Source organism: Dermacentor silvarum, chromosome 4, assembly GCF_013339745.2.
Source record: "Dermacentor silvarum isolate Dsil-2018 chromosome 4, BIME_Dsil_1.4, whole genome shotgun sequence".
Taxonomy (NCBI): domain Eukaryota; kingdom Metazoa; phylum Arthropoda; class Arachnida; order Ixodida; family Ixodidae; genus Dermacentor; species Dermacentor silvarum.
In genome coordinates this window covers 159362846-159381967 of record NC_051157.2, presented here as the reverse complement: position 1 = coordinate 159381967, position 19122 = coordinate 159362846, and positions in this window count along the sequence as shown.

The window sequence follows — 19122 nt, the reverse complement described above, 5'->3', positions numbered from 1 at the left end:
AACCACAGAAGCGCGGACCACGTGCACAGGCACCGTCACCACACTCTTTCCCCCTCTCCCCCTACCCATGTGCATTGCTGCACCACCGTCGCCATACTTTTTCCCCTCTCCCCACGAACGGGCGTGACGTCATAGCCACAGAAGGCAGGCCACGTGCACAATCAGCCTCCATTCCTGTCCAATCGTATCGTCTCAATTTCTGTCCACGGTATGGACGCAAGCCGCCCAGGGTACCCTCACCTCCCCCCCCCCCCCCTCGGAGCGCATGCGGGGGATGCATATGGGGCCTAGAAGTAAACAGCTTCGCTGTACAAACTCTTCCGAGAAAGATAACATTCGTCTAAAAAAAGTCCATCTGGTTAATTTTCAACGTTGAGTTGCTACGGGCTTATAACACACACGAGAGGTGTTTTAATGTTCTCCTCTTGTACTTGAGTATCTGATGATATCGTCAATGTATACATTACAAAAATTCCGTAGTGTGTTTTCTAGCATGGTCTTAAGAAGGGAGCTTTACTGTGACCTAATAAGTTTCTCTGCGAGAACAAGTGGAAGCCTAGCATTTTTCTTGTGTGTTACAACCAAATGAAGAACGAAATACACAAGAAAAGCATAGGAGAAAGCTAACTTTTTTTTAATATGAGTCTCATGTAAGAACACTAATGTAAGATTTCACAGCTGGACAACGTGCAATTGCTGCGAGCCACCCCTACATATTCCCCAATAGTTGTCCAGTGTTCTATGCATTGAGGAAGGGATTGATTATTTGTTTATGCGACTAGCCCTCGACGTAGGTCTCAGGCACCACACATAGCTACGAAAGCGAAATGAGACGTCCTCTTCGAGCACAAGCGTCACGTGTTAAGCGAATTTAGGAGCACGGAATTACCCTGTTTTACATCCGCCGCCATGGGTATGTGTGGAGCTGATAATCCCAGGCCATGGTATAGTACACATAAACAAATGAGCATCGATACACCAGCCGCACTGCTCAGCTCCACAAAATTACGCCGTTCGCTATGAGGTGGTGCACAAAGCCAACAAATTATTATTGAACACCGCTTTTCAGAGGCGGCGAACTTTCATTGTTCTATAATTCAAATAGGATTTCGGTAAAAACAAGTTTAGCAGATTTTGCTACGCTCACAGCGCGGACGGCGGCAAACGCGCGCAGCCGGGGTCTCCACAACATCACGAAACCGGCATACTGGCGCTGCCTTGGGCGACTGTATGACAACAAAGTAACCGCAGCTATTATCTATGACGTATGCTTCAACTGCCCTGTCATTGGCTCTGTTACGACTCTCGTACTAGGATTCCAGTGTGCTTGCCACACTTCCGGTGTACCATCCAACGTCATCATCATCATCAGCCTATATTTATGCCCACTGCAGGATGAAGGCCTCTCCCTGCGAACTCCAATTACCCCTGTCTTCCGCTAGCTGATTCCAACTTGCGCCTGCAAATTTCCTAACTTCATCAACCCACCTAGTTTTCTGCCGTCCTCGACTGCGCTTCGCTTGTCTTGCTATCAATTCTGTAACTCTAATGGTCCACCGGTTATCCATCCAACGCATTATATGGCCTGCCCAGCTCAATTTTTTCCTCTTAATGTCAACTAGAATATCGGCTATCCCCCTTTGCTCTCTGGTCCTCAATCTTTTGTTCCAATTTGTCCCCATTGTTACTGAATAGGACAATGTCATCTGCAAACCGAATGTTGCTGAGATATTCGCCGTTGATCTTCACTCCTAAGCCTTCCCAATTTAGGAGCTTGAATACTTCTTTAAGCATGCAGTGAATAGCATTGGAGATATTTTGTCTACTTGCCTGACCCCTTTCTTGATGGTTAACTTTCTACTTTTCTTGTGGACAACCGATGCACCTGTGGAATGTTTGTAAATATTTCCGAATATATTCACGTATGCCCCCTGAGCTCCTTCATTACGCAATGCCTCTATGACTGCTGGTATCTCCACCGAATCAAATGACATTTCATAACTTATGAAACCGTATAGAGAGGTTGATTCTACTCCGCAGATTTATCGATTACCTGGCTGATGACATGGATATGTTCCATCGTAAAATATACCCTCCTGAAGCCAGCCTGTTCTCTTAGTTGACTGAAGTCAAGTGTTGCCCTGATTCTATTGAAAATTACCCAGCTTGCATCCTCTCAAACAGAGTCATAAAATGCACGAATTCGTGATTGATCAACTTGATTTAGCATCTTGCGGTCCCGTCTGTTGGCACTGTTTTTTTAGAAGATATAACCGTCGGAAAGTTGTGGACGCCGCTATTGATGCTACCAGTGGTATAGGATAGGACGCAGTATTTTACTATGTGTTTGGGCCTCAATTCACTGAAAATATGCATTCATAACTTGCGTACAACTTATTCTTGCCTTCCAGCGGGCATAGATTACAGAGAGCAGTCGTGCATGAGTCGATGAAAACATATTGATCGAACGGTTCTTGCTAAACTTTTGCCATGCTTACATATGCAAAATGCTGCTGCGCTCGGAGCACTACGCTCTTTAGCGATACTTTGCAAACTGGAGCATAGGTTGCTTTGCTGGATTAGTGAAAGAACGTTCATGCTCCCTAAAAAGTTACTATGTTTCCGACTTGTCCATCCGCGGAAAGCGGCGGGTCACTTCATCACACAGGTTCAAATCCCTGCGCTAGACTCATAAGCTATAACAAAAGCACAAAGAACTTGCAGCTTTTGAAAAGTGCAGATATTTGCAGAGAGCGAGAATTAATTTCAGTAACGTGTTTATGCCAAGAGCATCGTGTTTGCAGGCAGCACCCATGCTGTAGTTCTTAACATCAAAATAGAATAGAGCCAACGCAAAAGCCAGGCGCATAAGGTTTTTGTTTACTAGGAGCCTGCTTACCTGGGTGCGCCATTGGGTCACGCCTGTCGGATCATTCATTGCAGAGCAAAACACTCAGCGGCACATAGTCAGTGTTCAATGTTTCAAATTCGATATGCACCTGCTGCACCTATCTTGTCCTGCAAAAGGACGCTGGGATTCGAGCAATAGAAGAGAAAGTCGATCGATATGTGCCTACAAGTTGCGAGAAAAGATCTGACAGGATGTCACCTGGCTGAGAATAAAAGTACGGTTGTCATGTCGACTCGCGTAAATTGAACACAACGCAGAGGTGGTGGTTTGGCTTCCTTTGGGGCAGATTTGACAAAATTCGTGATGTATGTGCCAAGGCTACAGCCATGCAGAACGCGACGCCCTGCCAAATAGCTTCAGTGCTTCGCACAGAAAGCTTTCTCAATAATGGGGCTCCAGAAAGATATTCCATGAATATAAAAGCAGCTATCAGAAAAGAAAGCCGAAATGAAAAACTCATCAAAGTGATTACACATTCTTTAGCTAACGGCCAAAAAATTGTTTTTTTCTTGTATTGCACGAATATGCCGTGAATAGCTCACGCTTGGCTTCGACGTTAGGTTAAAAAAGAAGCGACCATTTACACGTATTTTTGACAGTGAGACAGCTCCATTATCCCGTTTTCTAACCCCAAAAACTTTTGTACGCATAACGTTAGCTTGCCTTAGGAAAAAAAGCGGGTTTATCCTTTCTCCCATTGTTCGCACAATGACAAAATTGGTGCATTTATTGTTCAGTTGTGTGCCCTACGCTGAACGAAAACAAGGAATTTCTATCTATTTATTTGAAAAGCATTGTCAGCCTCATTGCCAGATATCAGATAGTTGCTCTTCCAATACATTCTACGGAAAACGGTAAAACATATATAAACAGACAAATGATATATAATAAAAATTCAAAATAAATGCGACAAAGAGAAGAATAAACAGGACCGAGCAGAGTTGGTGCCTCATTTATTTCAATATTTATTGAATAGTGCAAACTGTGCGGGTCTTGACATGTGGTCAGGTCAGAAATGAGTACAAGAGCGCCGCATACAAGTACAATAACCCATACAAGCAATTGATGCGTTAAATTTAAGTGAACTTCACACTTTTGCACCACTATCCAAATAATGATACACAATAAGCGAGAAAATGACATGCGAACAGAGGCATACAGTAACTTCAACAGCGAAATTGAGCTAGGAAGAGTCGTAGGGCAATGAGTTGCAATCAGCTACTATACTACAAGAAGTTGAGTGTTTGTAGGAGCTTCTGCTCGCGAATACAGGCTTAACGCTGAAACGGGACGCCCTAGTGGCACCTTTACATTAAAAATTTGGGGGCGGATCCATTCTTTATAAATGATTGGCCACATTATTGCGATTATTAATCTATTTTATGATTGGTGCGCATTGGTGATAAGATGTTTATGGTGATTTTATTGTAATACGGTCCATAGCCACTGACGCATACCCTAGTGATACAAAGAGGCAAACCGCAAGCTGGGTGAAGTTGCCCAAGAGTGCTTATCACATTAAAAACTGGGTGAATGCCTTATTTGGAGAAACATGCAGTTAAAAAATTAGCCAGTCATTTCTTATCTCTACAACAAAGACTAAGAATTTTTTATTGCCAGCATACAGGTTACTGACATAAGATGTCTAAAAGATTATATGTGAAGCAAACTGCAGAACATCCCACCGTCAGTGCTCACCGCAGGCAGCTGCAACCATCGGGCATCATGCTTGCGCAGACATCAGGCAAGCGACTGGTTAAACACTGCTTTTGCTTACCGTGCTCCATTTTTCTACTCGTCTCCGCAGTGTTATCAAAAAATAAAAAAAGAGACTGGCGAAAGTCAAATGTGCGCCACACTTTACATCCGTTTTGTTGTTGTTGTTTTCCATTGTGCAATACGGCGTCTTCTTTTTTGTCAGCGTGCACTATGCTTTTGAACACTCTGTACATCGTTGTATTGCGAAACTTTCGTTTGTTGTTTTCGTTGCGCGTGGCCCACGGATGAAGAAAAAAAGGTTGCGACCCCACGCAGACTTTGAATTAGTGTCTAGGTGGCGCTGCTGTCGGTGTCAGGACCCCGTGGTTTTTGTCCGTCGAGCGCGGGCTCCATTGTGCTGCTCAACGTTTCCCGCGCGCATCATTTTCAAAGTAACTATAGCGTTCTTGTGCATCGCTTGGTGTGAAACAAGGGCTGCGCACGTGGCACTTCCCCGGGCGGTCGTTAAGGCTGGGCGCAGGGCGTCACCGTTTACACTCTGCTACTTGTTTGGCGAACGAAAGCATGCTCGGTATGCACCGACGTCCCTCATTACAGGAACCGCTCGAATAAAACGAGTGTTGCTGCCGGCTAGGCGCTTTTGAGGTGTGTAGGTAACCAGAGCTTGCCATCATTCTCCAAGAACAGCTGCGCGCATCGAGTAACATAAAGCCCTTTCTGATTCTATCAAGGCAAGCCACATACTTTCCTTTGAAAGATAGCAGCTTGTGTTCTTAATGTCGACGAACGAAGAAGGTAAGCTGGTAAGTTTGCTGCATCGCGGCTGCTGAAAACAGGAAACACATCATGGTTGAAGAAGCAAAAGAGAAATTCCGCTTCACAATTTGCCGCTAAGGAATGCGGTATACGAAGTTTTGAGCCACTTGCAAAAAACAAAAGAAGGCAACGCTGCGCAGGAAACTCCATCAAAAACAAGACGAAACAAAGGTTGACGCACAATTGCGACTGCGCAGAGACCGTATAAATTGCAGGTGCACAACTAAAAAAGAACACGCAAAGAAGCAGTAAATGTAGGATATCTCAAGCAAACGAGCGAAGGTTCGTGCGGCCTATAGCTTCAATGGAAACTGAGCGGTGAAAGCACAGCGCATAGAAAGGTAGGAGCCGTGTGGAGATCGCTTTCAAGATACGGTGCGCGCGACAGCCCGGACACACGCGAAGTACAAGTACGCAGTTGCTGGCAGAGTAGAAGCCGCACCCCCTCCCTCCCGTGCTACCTTCCCGCTTTCCTCGTTTCGCGTGGGAGTTTCAGCCGCCAGTTCCCCTTGCGCACGGTCGCAAGATACGCATTTGGTGCCGCAGCTAAACGTCGCCTCCCCTCCCTCCCATCCCCCACGGCCTTTCGCACGACGGAAGACGTCGCATATGCTCTCCGCCGTGTGTTCGCTCTTCGTGAAAGCGCGCGTCTCTCGCGCACTTTCACTCGTACATACAGCATATAGCACGCGGCAGCAATTTTATCGTCCGTGGACTTTATACGGAACGTCACGGCGACGATGACGACGATGCCAACGGCACAAATCCGCTTGGTGCTTGGAGTGCCTATATAATTGATATCGCAATAAAAACTCAGGGCACTCACCAGCGTACGCTGAGTAGGCTACTAACAATGTTCGCAATATCCTTCAGATAAACTTCAAAAAGTATCAGGGCTAACACGCTCCCCTGTTGCACGCCTCTCGTTGCAGAAAGTTTATCAGTGCGCGTGCTTAGGTAACAAAAATTGTAGTCTTTAAAGACAACAATTTTTGTTACCTAAGCACGCGCACTGATGACTAACAAATAAGCAACAACAAGGCGCACACTCAAACCCCTGCAGTATCGGTTTTTTTAAGAGCTGACAGGTTACCATGGGAACCTGTCACCTATGTCATCTCTGGTGCACTGTTAAGTTTTTTCTCGGTTATTATAAAACGAACACGTGGTTTATTTCTCGTTTTGCATAAACGACAAAATGACACGGATAATGGAAAATATTGTCTTAATGCGTCCTCACATTCCTACCTGCCAAAAGAAATGTAAAAAACAAAACGTGGTGGTGGCGACGTCGAAGGGGGAACTGCTTTCGGCCGGGAGTGCTTAAAGAAAGATGGCACATATTTCTGTGGCTGCCCCATGATGCCATTCAGCTCAAGGATGGCGTCGAGCTTGGCGAACCATACTCTGGGTGGAAACAGTGGAATTGGCCAGTAGAGCCGTGGAAGATTCGTCAGCATATGGGCACTGTAGTGCTGGTGTACTACGGAGTCCGGTACTGCCCGCTCCCAGAGGTCGACAATGAAGTACCGGCTCTGCCTACACCACCTCCTTCGACGTCAACCGCCTCAGGTACGGCACTGTTCGCCTCTGTTTCTGCGCCATGCCACCGCGCCGACGCAGACCAGCTTCCTTCGGCTAGCGACCCGTCGACAAAGAGGTGTGTTACTCCGGTGCCCTCTGCCCCTGCCTTTTACGGGCTGACTCCGTTCTAAGAGCTCGCGCTCCATCTTCCCGTCACGGGTATCGGCTCAAAATATAATAAGTTCTAAGCAACGTTTGCTCTATACAAGAGGAGGGAACGAATGAGTTAACGTAAAAACGACTACACGTCGCAAAATTAGCAGACTACGGCGCGGATGCATGTGCGGCGGGAAAGCTACCCCGATGACCAACGACGACGGAAAAAACCAAAACTAACTAGAGAAGCTAGAGAAGGCAGGGAAGCATGCTTTGTATAAAATGACGTTGTCAGGGGTAGCACGTGGAATGCTAATGTGGACACATCACCTAGTGTATAAGAAAGTAGAGAACGTGCGTTAACACGGTGAAACGTTCCTGTAGCAACGCTTATTTAAGACAACGCTTACTTGTTCGCTATTGAGCTTCTACGCACACTCCTGCGCTTTCCTTTGTTTTCTCGCAGTCTGGAAAAACTTTTTTTAAAGAAAATCCTTTAAACCACCAGGCTATTTATACCTTTCCAATGTCGTTTACTACTCGGAGGCATTCCCTGTGGCGCCATTTTCGCTCTTGGTAATGCTCCTCATAAAAATTATATATTTCTCTGTATGTGAGTATGCGATAACTATGTTGAAATCACCCGTTTTGAGAAAGCCTGTGGCGCACACAAATATTGAGTCCTTGCTATCACACATCATTCTTGCGTAATTCTTAAATACGTTGATTTAGAAAATTAGAAATACAGCTCCAGAATATTTTGCGATTGCTGCCTTCTTTTGCAGACACTAATTCTCTTGTACGTTATAAGTTTGCTCTTCAATGCTTTGTAATCTTACGTTGCAGATTTTAGATATTTTCTTCTAATGTAACACATAGTTATAACTTTGGACAGTGTCGAGACCTAATTTTACTCGCTCAGAGGAGCAAATCACCCCGTCGAAGCTATCGAAGTGTGCTATAATTTGACAGAGTGCAAAGGTGTGCGAGCAAAAATATTAGAGAATTTTTTTAATCCGGTAGCACGGCAGGAAATCAAAACTTAAAATAGGTATCTATATATCAAGCAAGTAGCCAAACTCTCCAGAAGACTAGATTACATGGTATTTGGATCGCGGCAAAGCCAAGTTTAAGGACCAGGGCGGGAGGAAGTGCATTAGAACACGATTTACCTTTGTATACAGTTCGGCTATCGCTTCTGTGCACCTTTGTATGCACTCTGGCTAAGCGGGATGCCCGTTCCCGGCTAGTGCAACTGGTATGGCTCATACGAAACTTTTATCTTTCGGGCTCAGGATGGTGGTCGTAAAAGAAAGTTGTTTGCGATGGCCAGACTAGGTGCTAAGAGCTTGTATGTAGGAGAAGTGTAACCATAATAAGCAAAGAAGGTGTTTCATGAAACTCTGAAAGGAGAATGTGCGCTGATGCAATAAGATGATGGCCTTCTCTAGAACTTAGGTATAAGGAAGGAAATATATATACAGGTTATATGGAAAAAATACTTAGCTGTTCCTCTACCTAGCTTTGTGTCCCAAATGAAAGGAGTGTCATTATTATTTTATGTTGACGTTACTGTGTCTACCAGGGATTGACACATAGCGCGCGGTTCGAATTTAGGAAAGAAGAGACATGGACGGTAGATTGGCCCCTGCTCGCCCTACAAGGGCTGTAAGTTTGCTGATAAGTAGAACAAAGAAAATCCGGAAGCCTGGTGCAGAACTATGCCACAACTGGCGGCTCGAGGAATGATCCGGGGAAATCACTTAACAAGCATACACGCCGCTACATTTTTGTCCTTGTGTGTTATAACAACTTCTTTTGCACGGATGTATCCGCAACAATGAATCCGAACGTGATAGTATATTGACTATATATTTGTCATTACAGTGCTAAAGTTACCGCATTTTTTGAAAACGCAATGAAGGTACGGATTTTATTGCTCGGAGCTTAAAATCAAAGAACAAATACCAGCCTAATTCCTCATATGACTAACGTCTGTAGCTTTCTATGTAATTTATGCCATTAGCGACATCGTGCTGGCGTTTACCGTGCACCTTAGATCTCAATGTACTTGCTCTACCTGTCATATGGCTCATCTCAATGTTCAAAACTGCGAATGTACCTAGCTTAAGTTTGAGTTTAATCGAATGTATACGTAGAGTAATCGGCCAGTATTCTGTAGTTTCCTTGTAGCTATATTTTCACTACATTTCATGTTGTTACAGAATAGTAAATGGTTGGGCTGGTTGCTTCGACATATCTTGCAAAGGAGAGTGCAGAAGTTGTACGCAAAGTAGGACACTTTAACTTAAAATTATTAGGGTATAAAAAGACCTTATCTTTCATATTTTAATATACCCATCTAATAAATGGTAAACACCTAGTTTTCAGGTAATCAGTATGTCGTGCATATGAGCCGCTGCCTAAATGATATATTAAGAGAACACTAATAATGTCACGACAAGACGCAATGGGTGACCGGTGTTGCTAAGTAGCACGCGTGGGAGTGAACCGTTTTTTTTTGTTTTTTTTTTGTTTTGTTTTTTGTTTCACCAGAGTGGTGTTATCGAGACACAGAGACCAACTTACGCAAATAATATTTAAATAAATGAAAATGCAAGGTTGACCACTTACCGTGTAAGTACTCCTTCCCTCGTTCTGTCAGAGAAAGAATTGTGATTTTTAAAATTTTTCTAGAGTGGTGATTTGATGGTGGACTTTTCCCTGGAAAGCATAGGTGTGCCAAAAGTAACAAAAAAGGCCATATTTCTGCGAATGTCATTTGTTATGGCATATGGGCGGCGCAAACATATGTGTGTGCCTCTTTTCTCTGTTTCAAGTAAACCGTTTGTTGAAAGTTAGCGCTTATAAAGTGTCCCGCTTCTCCGTCGTCCTATTTTCAAACGTTTTGTGTTTGTTACAGCGCAAGGCGTAGCAACAATAGCTGAAGTCGAGGTATAAAAATACTTGATTTTATTTTTGCATATATAGGCCAAACTCGGAATAAGCAGTGAAAACTAGGAGCACTGCACGGGCTCGGGCTTACCCGAAAGCCCAGGCCCGGCCCGGCCCGGCCGTGGGCAGATTTTTTACGCGCTCGGGCTGAGCTCGGGCACGGCATGTGCTTTATGACCCGGGCCCGGCCGGGGCTCGGGCATTTTGACGCGGGCCCGGGCCAGGCTCGGATTTTCGGGTGGTGTAGCATGTAACGTGCAGCGAGTTATCCGCTCGCGTCTCGACTCTGAAAAAGCTGTTGCCCCGGCGCAGCTGGAAGCTAGCAGTGCTACTCTTGTGTATTTCCTTTTTCTTCTTGCGTCGTATTTTGCGCTGTTTCCACAGAATGTAAAAAAGTCACCTCACACCAAAGGATGTCATTGTATTCCTTACCTAAATCACTGTAATTAATGCTTTCAGTGCGGTGTAAGCGCGTTCGCGCATTGATGATTCTTCAAAGACGAATTGGTAAAACGATGACTGGTAGGATAATATATTTCGTCACGCGGCTGAAATATGGAACTGCGTCCATCCATGATTGCACGCATGTTCTCAACCGGCCACCTAGCAGCAGCGCATTACGACTGCATCATGGAGGAACGAGAAGCTTTCTTTCTTCCATTCACTCCATGCATGCGCTGCGCTCACGACCGGTCGTGGCAGCGCTTCGGCTAGAGTGTACTAGAATACGGTTGAGTGGGACGAGTGGCTGTGGCAGCGTATGCTTTGCATTGAGGCGCCCGACGTGGTAAAATACTGTGGCGGCGCTGCGATAGAAGTGGATTGGGCCGCATAAAGGTCGCGCCGTTGCAAACTGCTGGCGATACTGCTCGGCAGGGTCATTCGTACTACTTCGCGCGCTGGTATATTTGCGTTCGGGCCGCTCAAATGGGGTTCATAGTTGCATATGAAATGTACTTATGCCTTAAAAATATATTCAATTCATTATCTTCTTTATTTTATTTCGTTAATGCCGCTTGGAGATCTTTTTCGGTACGGGCCGGGCTCGGGCCTAAGGTAAAGGGGTGGCGGACCGGGCCGGGCGGGCCGGTAACGTAGATTAATTCCGAGCCCGGGCCGGGCCCGGGTGTAGCCATCAAACTTTTGGTAGGACTCGGTCGGGCACCCTAACGTAAAAACGGGCCCGGGCTGGGCCCGGCTGGGCCCGGGCTGAAAAGAAAACGGCCCGTGCAGTGCTCCAGTGCAAACAATGCAAAACGAAAGAAAACGTAGCTTACTCATGAATTTCAGAATGCGTACAAGTCGCACAGAATTAAACACACAGAGTAATGCCAACCCGCACCGCAACCGTACACACGTTCTTGGCATTTAGGACCTTTTTCAATATCAAACGCTGATGCATCTGCAACGTGCGCTTTGCAGGTCGAGCCGACGCAAGGCGGATATGACTCGCAAAAATGTTAATCTAACAAAAGCAACGCTGATGCGAAGCTTTCAGAGTAGTATTTTAACGACTACAGTTGCGCTGCAGCCTGCGAAGGGAACTAGCGTTCAAGTTTCTTAATGAGTCTTGAAATTCGCGACGTGTTAGGTTTACATGGCTCTATAGTCGCAGGGTAGCCGGATCGTGAGAGATTGTCTAACAAAACACAATAGCGTTGGAGCGAAAGCAAGCCAGGATAGGCAGCGTTGAATGTCCATGAAAAGAAAAATATACGAGTATAAAATGTATTTCACATCACCAATCTATGCGGCTGAGCATGGCGGAGGACAACTAAAATATAGATAAAAAGTTAGAGAAGGCGTAAGAAGGGTTCGAATGAAAGTATATGTAGTAACAATAGGATATGGGAAACAAGGAAGCCTATTTAAAGGCCGCTGTGCAAGATAGTATCCTTAAGATGTCGAGAACAGAAACGAAACATGGGGGGTCATGTTTATGTAGAAAAGCGCAACTCTTGTCACATGAAAGACGTCGCCACGGATGAAAGAGGATTAGCCGGCATGAAGAGATTTAGAAAGTTTTATGCATGAGAGGAAACGCTCCTAATTATCACAGGAATTTTTGGAGATCTGTGGGAGAAAACTTCGTCCTGGCGAAAAAATAAAATAGGCTTATGATAATGCGTCTTTGAGGCGCATGCCAAATTTCCATTTCATGCCGCAACTGTGTCTGTCGGTGCTTCAAATTCAAGACATAATTTAAGATTTGATGAAAAATCTGCGTCCTAAATTTCGCAATTCTTGTCATAAGAGGGAATGACTTCATTTTCCTATTCATCAGCATCAAGAAATAGGGAAATCCTATGTCAGTGTTTTGAAATTAGAGGCACATGAGGACTGGAAAAATGAATTTACGTAGTTCGCACACTTTATAGTACAAAGTTTGACACAAGATCTTAAATGTAATGCTTATTCGCATTTTAGACACCCTGCCTAACATACAGGGTGTCCCATGTAACTTTCCACAAGCTTTAAAAATGTGCATATGCCAGGTAGCTGGACAGAACCAAGGTAATGTTGCTTCCGATCGCTTGGATATACTGAGAATACTTTTACATTCAACCTAATTACATAATTAGTCTTCATTATTCAACTTTTCAAATATTTTATTTCGATGAAACGTGACAATGAGAATATTGTAGAGCAACATAAAGAACTCCCGATACAGCTTTTTGTTGCTGAATACGTGGTACATAAAAGTATATTTAGAGCCTCAAAGAAGCCCGCGAATACACGCGAAGTGCCTCAAGGCGGTGCGGGTCGATCTAATGTGTTTAAATATCTGTTGAAACGGATGAACTGGTAACTCCGTCAAAGAAGTCTTAGCGTACATGCACTTCCGTCAGAGATTGGTGAAGTGCTAGAGAACATATAGGATGTTCTTACTGAGGAAGGGCATGAAGACTTCGTACCATCTGCCAGATCCTAGAAATTAGCTTTCGAGGACCCAGTGATGAGCAGAACGTCCTCCACCGTTGCTATTCCAATTTTTTGAAGGTGACCGCAGTTTTTTCGTTGAGCTCGTCGAATAACTACGTCTAATCAAGATTTAGTTCACCTTCACGTTCTTTGTGCTCGATGATGGATCGCGCAGAGCCGTTCATACTCAATATCAATTATCGTTCTGGATGTAAATGCAGTGATAAACTTTGTGGTCTCCTGCACTGACTGATACAATAATTTCTCGTATATCAGATGGTGAAGTGATGTCTCTACAATACTCTTAAGAACGTGTACAGATTGTGGACCAATAAGTGCAGCGTACTGCTGAAGCAACTGATTGCACAAACCACTTCATCTGTACATATGTTGGCATACGTCGTTTCCATTACCGGCGCTTTTTCTTGCAGACGGAATCGACAGCTTCCGTGTGCGTGGAGTTTTCACTGACCATTTTTCCTTCGAATTTGTCTCTCCTCTGCGACTTTGCAGCGGTGCTTGAATGCTCGCTTCATGGGCTCCGCTGAAATGTGCACATTTCATGGCGTCAGTCTCCCAGGATTCTACCTGATGAGACCGACCACCATATTCGGCATGATGCAGGCTTCTTACTCACAGCCGTCACGTGGCTGAGTTTGAAACTTGTGACACTGTAACCGTCGTGGCACATATGATCGTGGACTGCCGCTACATGCTGTCTGAATGTTTTTACATGGTTAATTTAGTTTTTGTTGTTGGGTTTTCTTTGCTGCTGTTTTTCATCTCACATGGTTCGCTCAGTGTATAAGTAGCCTTCTGAGTCACGTAAAAAACCATCAGTTGGAAGTTTGCGCTCACCCTGTTCTCCGGTCATTTTCTTTAACCCTTCTACCTTCCTTTTTGCTCGTTTTGAGCTGCGATGCAAGCTTAAAAGACTTATGATCGCACTGAGTGCCTCACATTGCCCATTTTGATGGATACAGTCAAATAGTCTGCTGAATCGAAGACGAACTTGATGTACCGGGAGCGGCCGAATGGGGGGATGTCAAGGACTCGCACTGTCAATCATACAAGAGTTGGAGGGATGCATCCTTGATGTCAATGTGTAATCTGCTACAAAAACAATGCAAGTATGTTTCGCGTATGATAGGAATCATCTAACTGGGATGTTCCCAACCGCTGGAATAGCTTTCAATATTTCCAATACAGCTTGAGAACTCAGGTACACCGTCAGAATGTTCTTCCGAGTATTTATGAGGATCTCTCTCACATGTCCTCAAGTTATTCGGTTTAAATATTAGTTCAGTGAATGGCTGTTTAAGAAATTCATATTCGCTGCTGCTGTAGTTAGTACGTAGCCAACGGAAAAGACCCGTTCGCCGCCTCTGATATTGAGTGGGATCATTGCCTGTTGACATCCGGCCAAGCTGGGGCTTGAAGTGGAGTAATTAGACTTGCGTGTAATCACTCTCCGAATTCCTCTCTGTCAGTGCGGAGCCATCAGATGAATCAGGAAGCCTATATTCCGTGATGTCGCCGTTTCCAACAGACTGGACTACCGCCGTGCGACTCATCTTGTCAGGAGGATGCGGAGGATCTCCGTCCCACATCCAGGAGGACGACGTCCTCGGGGAAGCTCCTGAAGTCAAGAAGTCACACAACAAGAAGCCAGAGAAGAAGGATATTCGTTCCGCAATTCTTCGTCTGTCATCACAAGGTGTGCTAACTAAGTGCCTGAAGGCCTCAGAAAAAGGGCGGGGTTTGATCTGGTGCGGGCCATGCCCGTCCCTACTACTAGATCCACCAGTCAACCGTACATTCTTAAATTAGTTGTTTGTCTTTTGACAATCTCCAATTCCTCTTGTTTTGTGCCTTCATGATAGACATCTGAAGCATGTTCTCTTCTCAGTCGTGTATACGCTGTGTAGTAAATTGCGTTTCAATCCTAATCACTTCGCAAGACCTCACGCCTTCTACTGGTTTGTTGCACTACGCATATGCAGCAAGACAAAATGCTTATTCCGCATCGTTCCGTATCATACATGACATTTTCTTGGTTGCTTTGCTCATAAATACAAGCATATACGCAACTGACTACGGAAAAACAAGCTACCACAGTGACAATGAGTTGTCTCGCTGACTTTGCGCAAGAATGTCTGGACAAACGAGGCACACAGTGATACCAAGTGTTTTACTGTAGGACGCGGAGCAACAAATGCGGAATCGGTGCTAATTTTCATTTAGAAAAAGTGGAACGGGAAGGAATAAGTATTTTCTTAAATTTGTCAGCCTAAAGTACAGGTAATTAGACTACGGCCCTGCATACCGGAGTTTGTGTTACCGGAATGTTACAAACCATTCCAGTTTGTTTATCTTCCTTAGTCGTATTTTGTAACAGACTTTGGTCGGTATTTTTCCAAACTTCCAATAGCACTATTTGTTCAATTTCTTCCTGTTCTGCCTTATTTGAAGCTATTCTACGCGCAGCCATGCTAATATTCGAAACATTGTTAGACTGATACCAAAGCGTGATGACTCTTGATATTGTTAAGGGAAAAGAGAGGTTTAAATTATATTTATAGAGTATTTACACTGTGTCCACGCGCAGACAAGGTATACAAGATGCAAAACCAGTCCGCGCGACATCAGAGAGCGTCGTGGTCTTCTGCATTGTCCTCAGCGTTGTCTCGGGCATTGCTTGGTAACATGACCTCCGGCGGTGAAGGCGCCATCACGGAGCTTGCTAGATCGTCCGAGTGGTATCGCTTGAGGTGCGTGACGTGGACGACATCGGTAGAAGGTCGAGACATGGTGGAATCAGAGGGCGTTATTTCGTATGTGACGTCGGTCACTTGGCGCAAGACCCGGTACGGGCCAGAGTAATACCCCTGACACACGGGCAGAAGTAAAGTCCTTTGCAGTAAACCCCTTTTGTTACTCCGAAGGACCCTTTGCAGAAAGGAGTTGCGCCGATGACACACGGCATCGCAATAACTTCTTTAGGGGGTTTCTCAGAGGAACGCCGCAAAAAAAGAAAAAAAAGCACTGTTTGTTAAAGCAGCAAGAGAGAAAAAATTTACAAGAACTTGCGTATGTAGATTAAATTTAGTGACTGTAGGACCTAAAAACCTTTTTTACTACATTTGATGGCTTATACATGTGCATATTCGAAATTAAACATGGCGGCGCTAGCGACGTGGTGCGAGCGTTTGACAGTATAGCTAGAGCAAATCTTCACTGTTCTACAAATCGCATTACCACTAAAAATTTAAACATTTCCAAGGTTAAAAAATACTTACGGGGCACCGCAGTTATGTAACAGTTTTTCTTCTATTGATGAGCTGTGCACGCTGTATGCGAGAGTACACCTTTCCGCTCGAAAAGAAGGGGCCCGATCTTCTTTCCCGCAAAGGAACTTTGCCGGGAGGGAGATACTCCTTTGTCGTGTGTCAGTGCGCTTGAACGCCTTTCCAGTAGATGTCCCCTTACCTAAAGGACTTTAGAGTGCCCGTGTGTCAGGGGTATAAGGCAAAATCAACTTTTCACGAAAGCGAACTCGCCGTGACGGCGTCCAAAGAAGCACCATATCACTGAGGTTGAAGCGGGCATCGTGGTGGCGGGCATGATAGAAGCGGGGTTGCTTTTCCTCAGAAGCAGTAAGGCGCAGGCGTGCAATCTGGCGGACCTCTACACGCTGTAGAGGACCGCCAAGGCGTATTCTGATGAGTCAAGAACGGTGGGAACCAGTCTGTCAACTAGGAGCGTGGGATTTCTTCCGTACAAGAGATAAACGGAGAAAACCCCACAGAGTCATGTCGGGAGGAATTATAGGCAAATCTTACGAAGGGCATATCGGCGTCCCAGTCATGATGGTCGGCGGAAACATACATAGCAAGCATGTCTTTGATAGTTCTATTAAGACGCTCTGTGAGGACGTTGGTCTGAGGGTGGTACGCCGTTGTCAACTTGTGTTTTGTAGCACAGGAGTGCAAGAGGTCTTGGACAACATTCGATATGAAATAGCGGCCCCGATCTGCGAGGAGCTGTCGAGGAGCTGTGGAGGAGCGGCATTGTGAAGTGTAAAGTCTTCGAGGAGGAAGTTGGCCACGTCGGTTGCACATCTGGTTGGAAGCGCCCGAGTGATCGCCTATCCGATCGTATGGTCGACAGCGACTACTATCCACTTATTTACGCAGATAGAAAGCGGGAAAGGGCCAAGAAGGTCAAGACCAACCCTAAAGAATGGCTCCGGTGGTACGTCAAAGGGTTGAAGGCGGCCTGCTGGGAGTACTGCTGGTTTCTTGTGGCGCTGGCATTTTTCACAGAAAGCGGCGTAACGGCAGACAGAACCGTAAATGCCGGGCAAAAAGAAGCAATGTCGAACATGGTCACACGTCCTAGAGACTCCGAGGTTACCCACGGTAAGAGTGTCATGCAGCTGTGTGAGGACAGTTTTACGAATGTGTGTAGGAATAACCAAGAGCCGTTCAGGACCGTCAGGGCGCAAGTTGTAATGCTACAAGACGCCATCCTGCAGCACAAACATACGCAGAGAAGGGGAAGGTGTCTCAGAAGTTAGCCGGAGAATGACGTCACGCAAGTAGGGGTCACGGCGTTGCTCATCTACGATGGTCTGAAACGCAGTAAGCGACAGCATGCTGGTATACTGGCAACTGTCGGGAAGCTCCGGTGGGTCTCTTGGATGGCGCGACAAGCAATCAGCATCTTCATGCAATCGGCCGCTGTTATGCACGACTGTGTATGAGTACTCTTGGAGTCGTAGAGCCCACCGACCAAGAAGGCCAGTACGATTCTATAGGGATAAAATCCAGCATAAGGCATGATGGTCTGTGATAAATGTGAACGGCCGGCAGTACAAGTAGGGGTGAAATTTACCCTTCTTCTTCTTCTACTTCTTTATGGGGTGTTACGTGCCAAAACCAGTTCTGTTTATGAGGCCCGCCGTAGTGGAGGGATCCCGATTAATTTTGGCCACCTGGGGTTCTTTAACGTGCACTACAACGCAAGCACCCACTGCCCAAACGAGGGCAAGGCACTCGAGTTCAGTAATGGAATAATTACGCTCTGCTTGGAACAGAAGACAGCTAGCGTACGCAATAACACGGTCGCAACCTTGCTGGCGCTAAGCCAAAACAGCGTCGATTCCATGGCCGCTGGGATCAGTTCGAACTTCCGATAGGAGCGGTCACGTCAAAATGGGCTTGAACCGGTGGTGAAGTGAGCCGCACGGTTAGCTCAGCGGACGCAGTAGCTCGTTCCGGGCCCCTAACAAAAAACGCGTCTTTCTTGAGAAGTTGTATGTGAGGACGTGCAACGTTAACGAAATTGCGTACGAGCCAGTGGAAGTATGAGCGGAGGACCACAAAGCTTCCAACGTCGTTGGCACAGGTCGGCACGGGAAATTCTTGACAGCGCGAATTTCCTCCGGATCGGGGCGGATGCCGGAAGAATGGACGGGGTGTCCGAGCACAGTAAGTTGCCGGTGGCCGAAGTGGCATTTTCATGAATTAGGCTAATGTCCAGCCTTGCGGAAAGCAGAAAGAATTGTCGAAAGACGCTCAACGTCCGTGGCAAAAGTTGGTGAAACGAAAAATAACGTCATCGAGGTAGCACAGGCAGATTGACCACTTAAAACCGTGAAGGAGAGCGTCTATCATACGTTCAAATGTAGCCGAGACATTACATAAACTGAACATCGTTACTTTAAACTGATAGAGGCGATCATGTGTAATAAAAGCGGTATTTTCACGCTCCATGTCGTCAACTGCAATCTGCCAGTAACCGGAGCAAAGGTTTATAAAAGAAAAATATTTTTGCACCATGTAAACAATCGAGGGCGTCATCTATCGGCGGCATGTGATACATGTCTTTTTTTTTTTGTTACTTTGTTGGCATGGCGATAGTCGACAAAGAAGCGCCAGCTGTCGTCCTTCTTTCTCACGAGCGCGACCGTAGAAGCCCAAGGGCTGCAAGAAGGCTGAATGATATCTCGGGCTCTTGTCGACTTCCTTCTGTATGAGTTGGCGCTCTGGGCCGCGATTTTGTAGCGATGTCTTATGACTTATTTTGGAATAGTCTTATCATCCACCGCTCACGGC